The sequence below is a fragment of the Berghia stephanieae genome, chromosome 3 (genome assembly GCF_034508935.2).
Source record: "Berghia stephanieae isolate SIO BIC M18660-M18661 chromosome 3, UCSD_Bste_1.3, whole genome shotgun sequence".
In the NCBI taxonomy this organism is placed as follows: Eukaryota; Metazoa; Mollusca; class Gastropoda; order Nudibranchia; family Aeolidiidae; genus Berghia; species Berghia stephanieae.
The window spans coordinates 15,487,815-15,501,172 of NC_088362.1; the positions used below are offsets into that span (position 1 = coordinate 15,487,815).

The 13,358-nt window shown below is 35.2% G+C and overlaps 1 protein-coding gene across 1 annotated transcript in view; it reads right to left on the reverse strand.

Moving 5' to 3' along the window:
* Positions 1–12,465: 12,465 nt before the first annotated feature.
* Positions 12,466–13,358, reverse strand: part of LOC144967205 (equilibrative nucleobase transporter 1-like) — an 84,246-nt gene continuing 83,353 nt past the window's right edge. Inside the window, exon 11 of the mRNA XM_078904142.1 lies at positions 12,466–13,358. This exon is cut by the window's right edge and continues 1,545 nt beyond it. The gene's annotated coding sequence lies outside the window, so the exon portion shown is untranslated.

The window sequence follows — 13,358 nt, forward strand, 5'->3', positions numbered from 1 at the left end:
GCGAATGTCTAACATTCATTGCATAAGGGACATTTGGTTCTATTTAATTTGCTGAAGGAATATACACGCATTGTGAAACACATTGTTTTTTTTATTTTTGTTTTTTTTAAACTGTTACGAAAACGAAATGAATATGTTTATGTTGTGTATATCGCACGTGTGAAAGAAAGAGAGGAAGAGAGATAGAGAGAGAAAGAGAGAGAGAGAGAGAGAATGAGAGAGAGAGAGAGAGAGAGAGAGAGAGAGAGAGAGAGGGAGAGAATAAGTAGGAGTGAAATATCTGTTCAATGTTACAGTTATCGTTTAACGTTATAACAAGTGTAACTAAATGACAAATTGCCATATTTATGGACAATTAAGATCTATTATTATTATTATTATTATTATTATTATTATTATTATTATTATTATTATTATCATTATTATTATTATTATTATTATTACCATATTTTCACTGGTTGTGTGTCGCTACCCATTTTTCTGAGCCCAGGCTTGCTTCAAGATATTTTCATCGCTGAATAACAATATAATAAGACATCCAAACTAATAAATGAAGTTATGGGTTGGTAGAAATGTATTTAATTTGCTTCGAGACAAATTAACTGATTTACGGAGTTGAACCCGAGATAATGAATGTCGAATACTTAAACTTTACAGTAATAATTTCTATTTATAGAAAAAGTTACTTTCTGTTATCAAGCTTTTGAATGATGCTGAGACATTTTTAATATAGTACCGTATTTTTTCTTCACTGTTTGCGATTCAATAGGCTACATTAATTGTACTGTACATATATTATAAAGGAGGAAAGACTTAAGGTATCCAGCAGTAAAGGCTCACCCCCCCACCCCCCCCCCCCCTATCTTCAAATCCTAAAAATCTGACAATTTGTATGCAGATACAGATTTGAACAACTGTGTACTTCAGACACAGGTTTGAACGACTGTGTCCGTTCACCAGTTTAGTAAGAAATCGAATTCATTTCAGATCAATAAATTCGCAATTATAACTTTTTTGCCTTTTTTTTTTTTCAAACGCTAAAAATTATATGTTATCAGTGCCACATCAAAACAAAATCATAAAAATGTATAATTGTCACAATGCAATTCAATCCCTTATAGATGAAAATACCCTGCCTTTACTCTGTTATATTTGCAACGTGAAAAGGAAAGAAAAGAATTGAACGATGAAGACGGTTTCGGCTCAGTGACCTCTCATTCTTCTTCTTTAAAACTTAAAACCTTAAAATTTGTTTATCAATTAGTGACAGATAAAGCACGGGAAAAAATCAAGAAAAAAAAAACGATCTAAAAAAAAATCAGTCTGCTTGGATTGGGGTCAAGGCTGGCTGACTTTTGGGGTCCTTTTTTCGTATATTTTATTTGCTGCTTTGTCTGCAATGTTTTCTACACACTTTCTCAAATTAATATCCAACACCAGTGCCTGTTCCAAAATTTGTCACTAAATTAAAACTAGACTAATGCATTTTATCAACACAATAATTACGAGCTTTCAGTGATAATTGCAACTCTAGGAAAAATATAATTTATTTGTCTCATATGAACTGAATTTTAAAAAAAATATTGACTCATTTTATACAATGTATTTTTGTAGTGTTTATTGAGATAAAGGTCTAAAATGTTTGGGAATTATGCAGATAGAGATAAAATCATTACCCACCCCTTTGCTAAAAGAAAGCTTCTTTGATTAAAGCTGATATGAGATCGAACCTTTGACCTGATTGAAGCTGTGCTACCAACTACAAGGGGAGGTAAATCAAAATATGCTGATTGCCTTGCTGGGTTATCTCCCTAACATTAAGAGAGACTAAGCATCGATATGATATCAGGTGTTGCCAGGTGCCTTAACAAAAATCCCCCCAACTTTATGCAAGAAATCCGCTAAAATCCGCCAACTTTATCCTACTTCGCCTGCGACATTTGGCCCAAATCCGCCAAAAAATCCGTCATTTAAAACACTTATAATAATCAACAATAGTGTATTGTCTCAGAGTAAAAATTATGTTACTAAACGCTACTCACCTATTTACAACTGTTTCCTTTTTAAAGGCATGAAGATTCGGAGTTTCGATATTATTTGAGCGGGATATTGTTTTTATCTTCGGTTAATCTGAATTAGGTTGTGTAATATAGATCTAGGCCAACAGTATATCACAATAGGTGCTCCTAAAAGTCACTTTAGGGGGAAAAGGAAGACATAATTAGACTTGATTTCTATAGATAGTTCGAAGATGACGTCACTCAGGCCTTTGTTATTGTTTTTGCCATCCGCTTTTGTGAGTTGTTCTCACTAAAATGTATTAACCAGACTATAAAAGTTCATGGTTACACAGAGTTTGTGTGTTGGTCCTTTATACTTCCGGATGGCAATGTTGTGAACTCCTTGGCCAAGCGCATTCTATCTATAGGGAATGAGATTAGCGGAAGAGTAGCGTCACTTGATTGGACGTCACCTTACAGAGAGAACGTCAAAATGGTTTTGCGCATGCGTCTCTCTCGTCCTCGCTTTCGATGAAGTGTCTCATGCCGTTTTCACCGGAAGCGAGGACAAGAGACGCATGCGCACAGCAACATGACGTTCTCTCTCTAATAACTTTTCCGCCGGTGCGTCGAATCAAGGGACGCTACACTTCATCTAATCTCATTCCCTATACTTTTACTTTTTTAAAGGGTATACCAATCATCAACAATCCGCCATCCGCCAGACCATTTTCCCCCGCCACGCGATTATTAAATATCCGCCAACCTGGCAACGCTTGATCAATAGAAACAACTCAGAAAACTATTTGTTTTTTTTTTTTTTTTTTTTTTTTAAGGGTTTTACGGCGCTTGCAACACAGGTCATATCAGCGCCAGTAAAAAGGAAGAAAATGGGATAGTAAAAAGTTCTAGAATTACAATTAAAGCATCCTAGAATAAGGCAGACAAAGGGGAATTGGTTCAAATAGGGAACAGATGTAGATTCCAAGAGCACACTATCAGTGTACTTAGTTTGAGATCACTAAAAGTCTCATCCAGAACGTTTAAAATCAAAATGAGAAAATCGTGTGACAACTAGTCACGCATTTGGCGGTATAAAACAAAGACAATGATCAGAGAGAGAGAGAGGTTGATTTTATTCATATTTTTCTTAATAAACAACCATGTTTGTCCATTGCATGTGTGAATGTGTCACATATTCCATGTTTTTATCGATCAAAATCTACTTGTTAATTAACCCGTTAACTGCCGTACTCTAGAAGGACACATATAAAAAACATTAACCAGAAAACTCGTCCTTCAATTTAAATGATCATCATCTTGACAAAAACTCTCAAACCTGGGACTTTTATTAAAGTCCGAAGTTTGAAAACTTATGCCAAGATGAGGGTTATTTAAATCGATCGATTTTTGAAGGACGAGTTTTATGGCCAAATTTTTAAATACGTGTCTTGTACGGCAATTAAACAAACGGTTGGATACTTAATAGGTGAGCAACTTTATGAATTCACTCACCTACACGTCAAAAATATAACCAAACATATAATTTAACTTTGAAGTCTCAAGGAAACCCATTTATTTCTTTTAAAACATACGTAGATCGCAAAACACAATAAACAAACAAAAATCATAAAATGCATTTCGATTTCAATATCAAAGATGTATATTCAATATAACAGATGTGTTCTTACTTGCAGGTCTGATAATCTAGTGTGCTGTGGGCTCGTTGTTCTAATGGAAATACTCTCAAACCAACGCAAAATTTAATATTGTCCATTACAACAATGCTAAATTGAGCCCAAAATTGTGTTCGAGTATCAGACCTGCAAATATGTGGACGTCGATTATTTTAATTAATTTAACCATTTTGTATGTATATATAAATATATATATATATATATATATATATATATATATATATATATATATATATATATATATATACGCGTTTGTGTGTTAGCGTCTTTGTTTGAGTAAGCGTGTGTGTGTGTATGCGTACGTGTGTGTGTGTGTTTGTGTGTGTGTGCGCGCGTGTAAGTATGTTATGTGTCAATCAGTGCTGGGATTACCCGCCCAAATCATTACCCGGGTAATACTTTTTCAAAAATTCTTTAAATTTTTTTTATTCATTTATTATTTATTATTTATTACAACAAATGAAACGAAACTTAAGTAAGAAACAAGGATAATTAATTACAATGAAATCAAAATGAGAAAAAAAAGAGATTCCTTTAAAAGTTAAGAACTAATATAGTCTGAATCTGTTGATTCCAAAATTGAATCATATGTGTGTTAACAAACAATACAAAAAATCAATGTAATTGAAAAATAAAGGAGGAAAATCTTTTGAAAAAATGTCATGTAAATGTAAATGTGTAAGATCAAAATTGTATTACATCCAATTATCACTCTCTGTTCGGTTTCCATTTGTTGAAGCGGGTACCCGCTATCCGCCCCTTTTACCCGAGTACCCGGTTTAACTTTATTACCCGCGGGTACCCCCTTAAAAACAAGTTGACACACGTTTGATTCAATTCATCGACGCAATCGCGTTTTTGATCTGTAATCAATATTGGCTATTTCTGATGAACCAAACAGCTGAGGAGAATACAATTTTAACTCTACAAAGTATGACAATTGGTGGCATAAATTGAATATATACGTTTTCAAGCAGTAAATTGAATGATTATAAGTACCGTGTGTGTTTTTATTATTGACACATTTCGGGTTTGAATAACTCCAAAGCTATGTAAGATTTCATCAAACGGTTTGATTTCATCAAAGATGCAGAATTTATTTAAGATTTGATTAATATAAGTTTTAATACTGTGCTCCCGTTGTCAGTTGAGTTGTGATGCTATGAGTAGAAAATGGTAATTTTGAAATAAATCGTAATTTATAGTGTGTTTGTTTTTTAATTATTGACACATTCCAGGTTTAAATAACCCAAGAGCAGCTGCAACGTCGTCAATTTGGTTTTCAACATATTAATCCAAATTTATTAAAGTTTTGTTCCTGATATATTTCTTGTTACCTTGTGTTTGTGCAACTGTCCGATCTAAAGCTCCACGTGACCACCACCATTTTGAATAACAAACCGCAAGCTTCTCTCCAGTTCGTTTCACGTTTTTTTTTTCAGCATGAGTAATGTGACAGAGCGAATGCTTCTCTTATTTTTGTCTTCAGGCGACGTAATACGAACAAGAATTCTACAGTTTCAAGGCAATGTTCCAAGTTGATGTCCTTAGATTGACATGTTAAATTAAATAAACTTTCGAGAATCATGTCGGACAAAGCGAAAATAAATTACGATTTATGTCAAAATTACCCTTTTCTACCGATGACGTCATAGTTAAGCTACCAAAGGTCGCATAGTGTTAAAATTTATATCAATCAAAACTTAAATAAATTATATACAACTGGCAAAAACCTGTTAGATGAAATCTTACATAGCTCTCGAGTTATTCAAACCTTAAGTGTGTCTATATTAAAACACACACACACACACACACACACACACACACATATATATATATATATATATATATATATATAATATATTATATATATATATATAATATATATACATACATACATACATACACTGTATGCTCGAATTTCAGGTTGATTTTTAAATGTTCAGAAACGTGTCACTTCCGATTTGATTTTCTTCAAAAAGCGCACACCTATTACACCAAACCTTATGTATTTACAAGTTTGATAACTCAAATTTATATCTTATCATTGTTGTACTCTTAAACCGACGTGTACATATTTGCAGGTCTGATTACCTAACGCCATTGTGGACTTGATTTAACATTGTTGTAATGGACAGTAATATATTTTGCGTTGATTTGAGAGTATTTCCATTACAACAATGAGACCATAACAATTTGGGTTGTCAAAGCTGCAAATTAGTACACATTGTTTTAAATCTACGTAAATATACGCAAATAAAAAATATATTATGTCCATGTCAGCAATTCCAAATTTAGCTCATAATTGCATTCAGTTTTCTGACTTGTAAATAATATGTGTGCACGTAGTCTAAAGCCACAATAATGCCTTTTGCCGGCTTAATCCTTTATGCCAACGTGTACTTATAGACAGGTCTGATTACCAATTGTTATGGGCCCATTGCTGTAATGGACATACTCTAAAACCAACGCAAAATATTGTCCATTATAACAACGTTTAATCAAGCCCGTAATTGCGTTCGGTTAATCAGAACTGCAAATCAGTACACGTCGCTTTATGCATTTTACTATTTACAATCTTGAAATTACATTATGGATTCAATTAAGAGTCTTTTGGTGGATGACGTCATTGATGCAATTCATGGGTTTAGTAATTATACATTATGAAATGACTTAATACTTCATGATGATCTTATGGATAGTATTCAAGTATGAGGTAACAACGCATTGGATACAACCTTTGTAAATTACATCTAAACATTCACACCAAGCCCTTACTTGGAAAAAATTACCCCCGTTGTCCTTCTGTAGATGCCCCCTGGGCATTCCATGAAGGAATATAGAAAATCCATTTTAAAAAATCGTCTGATGTCAACTAGAATCACCCATATTGTCCAAAGTCAGCGATGTAAAGGTTCATAAAAATTGCCCCCCCCCCCCCTCCCAAAAAATGAAAATGCTTGAAACCAGGCCTGAAACCTGGACCCCTAAATCACAGTGCAATGCCTTAATCACTCGGCCTCTTTGCTCCTGGAAAATAACAGGTAAAAACCCCTGACAAAGTTACATAATGGATGTAAGATGGACCTCGCATTGATGGAAGCCCGGAAATGGAGGATATGGATGTTTCATATTAAATTATAAATTCCCTTAACACAGAAATATATTTTAAGGGTATTAATAAATTAACAATAATTATTCTGCACACAAGGATCCATATATAGACAGTTGTAAGTCATAACCAAGGATTGTATTTATAAAGATTTCACTCATGATATGTTTGAAAAAATTCTTAAAGCTCATCAATGATATGTTATCAATTTTCAACATAATCATATTGTTTTTCTAAGATCTGATTATGCGATATACACTCTATAAATATATTAAGAAAATGGTCATTTTGTTCTTTTACTTAGTGGTAATAATAGAATTTCTATATCTTTATTAGAAATATATTTCTTTTCATTTATATCTACAGATCAAGTAATATTGTCTATAATGGCCCGAACCTGTTGACGGGCTATGTGGTCTAGTGGTATGACACTCGCTTTCGAATCGGAAGAACCTGGGTTCGAGCCTCCCTCGGCGCATAGTTGAGTCCTTGGAAAATACTCTTTACTCACATTTCTCACCGTACTCAGGTGTAAAATGAATACCTGGCCGTTTCCAGCGTTGTCTCTCTCCGAAAGAATTGTAAAATCGCCTAACAGGCGTCATGTCACGTCCTACATGTTACGGGTTGCTGTTGGCCAGGGACCCCTTGTAAAGTGCTTTGAGCACGTTTAGTGGATAGTGCGCTATATAAAAAAGCTCAATTTTTGGGGGTGATTAAATATAGAATTGTAATGTCGCTTATCCTAGTGTAAAACCAAACCACATCTCGACTGGTTTTTTTTTTTTGGTACGTTAAAAAAAGAGTAGTCCTTACGAGTCGTAAACCCATGAAGCCGGAGTTTATCCCGGCTTCTATAGCGTGAAACTGACAATAGTAATTACTTGCTAATTACTTTTGATAAGGCATACGTCTATCATTAAGTAGTTTTCGCCAGATCTATTAGACCCGACTACCCAATCATGCTGGGTGGACATGGGCAGAAAAAATCTCGACTTTACCGGGATCGATCTCTGTCCCTTTGCGTGTGAAGCGACTGCTCTACCAATTGCGCTATCTGAACCCTCTACTGGGCAATCAGGACCCCCATTTGATTACTTAAGTCGTGACGAAGTGATGGAATGTCGCTGGGCCATGAATATCATATCAGGAATAACTGAGAAGGTGTCAGTGTCGTACAAGGCAGAGAGAAAATACAAGAAAAATCATCCCCAAAAATTTTGTCTGCCTCTACAGTTTATCTACGACAGATCTCCTGATCGATATCAAGCTAAGGCTGTCTCCTGTTCGTGAATAGCCAGTGAGTCAAAGACGCTATAGATAGTATGCAGATGACGTCACTCAGTCCTTTGTTATTGTTTTTGCCATCCGCGTTTGTGAGTTGTTCTCACTAAACTGTATTAACCAGACTATAAAAGTTCATGGTTACACATAGTTTGTGTGTTGGTCCGTTATACTTCCGGATGGCAATGTTGTGAACTCCTTGGCCAAGCGTATTCTATCTATACATTTCTACAGCAGTTTACTCACAACAAACACGTAGAACATACCCCGGCAAACAAAACTGCGTGTAACCTAAAACGTTTGTATTACTATTCAAACCTTTATTTTTCAAAGATGATAATAATAATAATAAATGGCATTTATATAGCGCTTTACCCCGTTGTCACAGGCTCTAAGCGCTTTACAGTGATATAAAACAAAACATATTACAGTGAGACAAGTGTGAAGGAAACGTGATACGAATTCAATTTAACAACAACAAAATATGAAAATAATATTGCAACATTATGACGTAAAAAGATAAAACTTTAAGCGAGATTTGAACGTTGTCAACGAATCCGAGCATCTCACGTGTGACGGGAGAGAGTTCCAAAAATGGGGGGCCGAAAATTGAAAAGACTGTTCACCTATTTTACGCAATGGCTTAGGTTTGACAAGGATTGATTGGTCATTGCTTGACCTCAAGTTTCTATTGGGGACATATATGTTTAGAAGGTCTTTAATATAGGAGGGACTGTTCGTGCTTAGGGATTTGTAGACAACAGTACAAATCTTATAGGCAACTCTTTTTTCAACAGGAAGCCAATGTAACTCACGGAGAAGAAGAGTTGCTGACGGGTATTTTTTGTTATTGCGTACAATGAGCCTGGCTGCGTTATTTTGAGCAACCTGAAGTTTGCTAATTTTGTCTTTAGTTAAATTCGCCCAAAGGGAGTTACAATAGTCCAATTTAGATAAAACCAAGGAATTAATTAAAAGTTCTGTTATATGCTTCGGTATTAAATTACGAATTTTGCTTATTTTTTTCATTTCTATGTACATAGATTGTATGGTGTTATTCACGTGGCTTGTCATGGAAAGATCTTTATCAATGATGACGCCAAGGTTTTTTGCTTTATTTGAAAATTCTATTGTGCTATTTCCGAGAGTAATTAGTGATTTATTTGCCTGTTTAAGGATACTCGGTCTTCCACACATTAAAATCTCAGTTTTACTATCATTTAATTTTAACTTATTGTGGTACATCCAAGATTTAATCTCATTAAAACAGCTCGTAATTCGTTGTATTAAGAACTGTAAATTACTAAGGGGTGCTGAATCATATATTTGCGTATCATCTGCATAAAAATGATAACTCAGATTGAATCTGGATATCACACTAGAAAGGGGCTGCATATATACAGTAAAAAGGACAGGGCCAAGAACAGAGCCTTGTGGCACTCCAAAATTTAGTAAAACTTGTTCTGACTGAACACCATTCACCACGACAGTCTGCCATCGATCCTGTAAATATGATGTAAACCATTTAAGGGCAATTCCTTTTATGCCGAACGTATTTTCTAGTCTTCTTAACAAAATGTCATGGTCAATGGTGTCAAAGGCAGCTGAAAGATCTAAAAGGCATAATACATTGATATTGTTAGCATCAGCATTACATAACAAGTCATTAAAGATTTAAGAAGCGCCGTTTCAGTACTGTGTTGATGTTTGTAGGCTGACTGAAAGGGTTGTTCCAAACTGTTGTTCTTAAGATGAGATGTTAATTGTGTAAGAACTACCTTCTCCAAAAGTTTTGACAAAAAAGGTAAATTTGATACAGGACGATAATTGTTTAATATATTGTGGTCCAGTGATGGTTTCTTCAGAAGTGGTTTGACGAGGGCACTTTTAAAGCACGATGGAACTTCGCCAGTCAGTATGGATGTATTTATGATTGGTGTAATGGATGGTAATAATGTATCGATGGAGCTGGCCAAAAGCTGTGCTGGTAGGGGATCAAGGTCGCAGGATTTAATGGGGGCTTTTTTTATCAACTCGTTTATGAAACTAGGTGAAACTGGTTGGAACTTGTCTAAAGGGGTACCACAGAATGTATTTGTATCTATAAATGGTTCATGCCGATCTAGTTCTGAACGAATGTTATGGATTTTGTCTTTAAAAAAGTTGACAAATGTGTCTGGCAAGTCTCTTTGATTGGTTGTAGATGGTAATGAAGTGCATCTTTCACGTCCAAGTAGATCATTGCAGATGTTAAATAATTGTTTACAAGATTTAGAAGTTTCAAATTTTGAAAGAAAATACGTGGTCTTTGCCTTTTTTATTGTTGTCTTCCAGGCACGAAATGCGCTCTTGAATATTTCACGATGAATCATGAGGCCTGATGTTTTCAGCAGTCTTTCTGCTCTCCGACACTTCGTTTTAGCTTCTTTAACGTCCGACGTATACCACGGAGCATACTTGCGGTTGGTGACGGTCCTTGTTTGGAATGGCGCATGTTTGTCAAGCGTTTCAATGAGACAACTATTCCACTGGTCTGGAGAAATAATTGAATTTTTAGTAAGTTTTGTTTCTAAATCGCCTCTGAAATTGTCCAAATTAATGCCTTTAATGTTTCTGGTTGATGTGGTGGTGGTTTCTTGGCATGGTTTTGAAACGTCAAGATTGAAAGAAATGAGGGAGTGGTCCGAAAAGGGGAGATAATCGACGGTGGCGTTGGTTTTTTGGAACTCTGAATTTTCTACAATTACCCAATCTAAAATATGACCAGCAGAGTGGGTTGGCGTTGTTACAATCTGGCACATGTTGTTCTCTGATAATGACTCGTGCAATTTGGCGGTGTCTGTGACGTTGTCGAAGTGAAAATTAAAGTCGCCGAGTATAATTGAATGGCCAGGACGCGTGTGTTGCAAAGTTAGCATCTCGTTGATTTCCTTCCTAACATCAGGTAATTTTATTTTGTTTTTCTTGTTTGCTGGCGGTCGGTAGATGCAGTTGAAGTTGTATCTTGTATTCTGGAGGGATAATCTAAGATCAATGGCCTCCATTGTTTTGCAGCGCATTTCGATGATTTCCACATGTTTACATAATTTTGTTTTATAAAATACGCCAATGCCACCCCCTCGCTGATCTTTCCTTGGATACGATCTAAATTGGTACCCAGGGGTGTCATAGCTTTTTCAACTGGGTCGTCTCCAGACTGTGAGAGCCATGTCTCTACTATAAATAGAATATCGAAGTTCTTCTCCGTTAATAAATCGTTTAATTCTTCGGTTTTGTTACGGCAGGACTGTGCATTCAGAAGACCAATAACAATGTTATTGTTGTCGTTTGTGAAACTGTATGTGGTTGGTACAGTTACAAGTGTTGGTGGTGGACGGGGTTGGTGTGGGGGCGGGGTGGACGACGAGTTGTTACCATTGAGATGTTATGTTGTTTCCGTTTGCCTCCCCGAGGCCTGTACTTATTAATATTATTGTAAAAAATCGGATCACTTGAGCTAAAAATCGCAGCTGGAATGTGACGTTGTTTACGTTTACCGCCTCGAGGCCTGTTGTAAAAATCAGATGTTGAATAAAAGTGTTCACAATTATTAAAATAATGATGGTGGTAAATCACGGCTAAAAATAAGGTGAACAATGTTCGTAAGAGTGCGGCGGCCATTAAGTGACTGTGTAAAAATCTTTTAAAACTTACAGTTTCCATGATAAAATACAGAATTATACAGTAGTCCTTTCTTAAGAATTGATAAAAACTATACAATAAGAAACAGTATGTTTTAACGAGTCCAACGAAGTAAAAATGTCCAGGTATCAATATGTAGAAATCACAAAACAATTAAAATACACCAGAGCACACAACGACACGTCTTGCCTGTTAGGCGTGTTTACAAGAAAATCGATGAGAGACATTTAAATCGATCGATAATTGAAGGACAAGTTTTCGGGTAAAAATTTGATATACATGATTTTTTCCAATCGGACCTGAAAATATGTGCATATAGGCAGTAATCCATCATATTATAATATACAATTTACGTAGATATTTACGTCTTATGAAATCCAACTTTCATCACAAAATTTCTGAACACACGGGGAGAAATCGTATATTTACTATGAACTGATGTATCTTTTACAATTAAGAATATTTTCTGATCCCCTTCTTATCATCAATTAACACTCTACCCCCCCCCCCCCCCACCTTTCCAATGAACGAATTGAATCAACATTGAAGTGCCAGATGAAAAAAAGAGAATAAAAATATTAATCGCGGTTTCAGAGAGCCAAACTCGGGATCCATTTCATACGCTACCCTCCTCCTGTCTCTCTCTCTCTCTCTCTCTCTCTCTCTCTCTCTCTCTCTCTCTCTCTCTCTCTCTCTTTCTTTCTTTCTCTCTCTCTCTCTCTCTCTCTCAGCCAGGCGGAGCGTGTCGTATCAATTTGACCACGAGTTTGACTCTCTGACGCCGTGATATCTATATTCTTTGCTTTCATCTGGCTCTTTTTATACCCTTCATTTTTCATCATTAATTGAAATAAGTGCCCGATGCACACTTTTTTTCTGAAGTGATATTAACTCACTCAATCCTAGAGGGTTTTTTTTTTTTTGCTACTTTTCAAAATTGGAAAAACTGTATTGAAAATGAACATGTGCACAGATATTTTTATTCAACTACCATTAACATGTAAAAACTAAAAACATTCAGCTTTGATACTACGCCTATAATTTGTCTCATAAAAATGTAATAAATAGGCATGGGGTAAAAGTAACCCGGGTAAACTATGGATATAGTCGGTGTTAGGGTTGAGTGAGTTAATAATACTCTTTGTATAAGGTCGCTATCTGGAAGTTAAATATAATATACAAAAACAAGATTTTAAAAAATAAAACATAAAGAAGAACTGAATTCTTGCTCAAATTTCTGCCAGATTGTAATTGTTATATTAGACACAGACAGAACAGCAACCGTAACACATAATTTGTGACGAAAAACAAACAAACTGAGTGCTTTTTCTGACAGTACCTTTAAAATCAAAACGTATATAAAACAGATAAATGACCTAACATTCCTAGCATGTTCACCCAAAGATTATATCAGTCATAATTGATTATAGAAATAAACTTGAACTACCTTAACGTAAAAAGATCTTTTTCTTTTATCTTATCTTATCTGCCTAAAGGCTAAGTTGGATAATATATCCTTTCAATGCTTTTTACATGACACCGTAATGACATTGTAATTACGTTATCTACAAAACAATTAAGTAT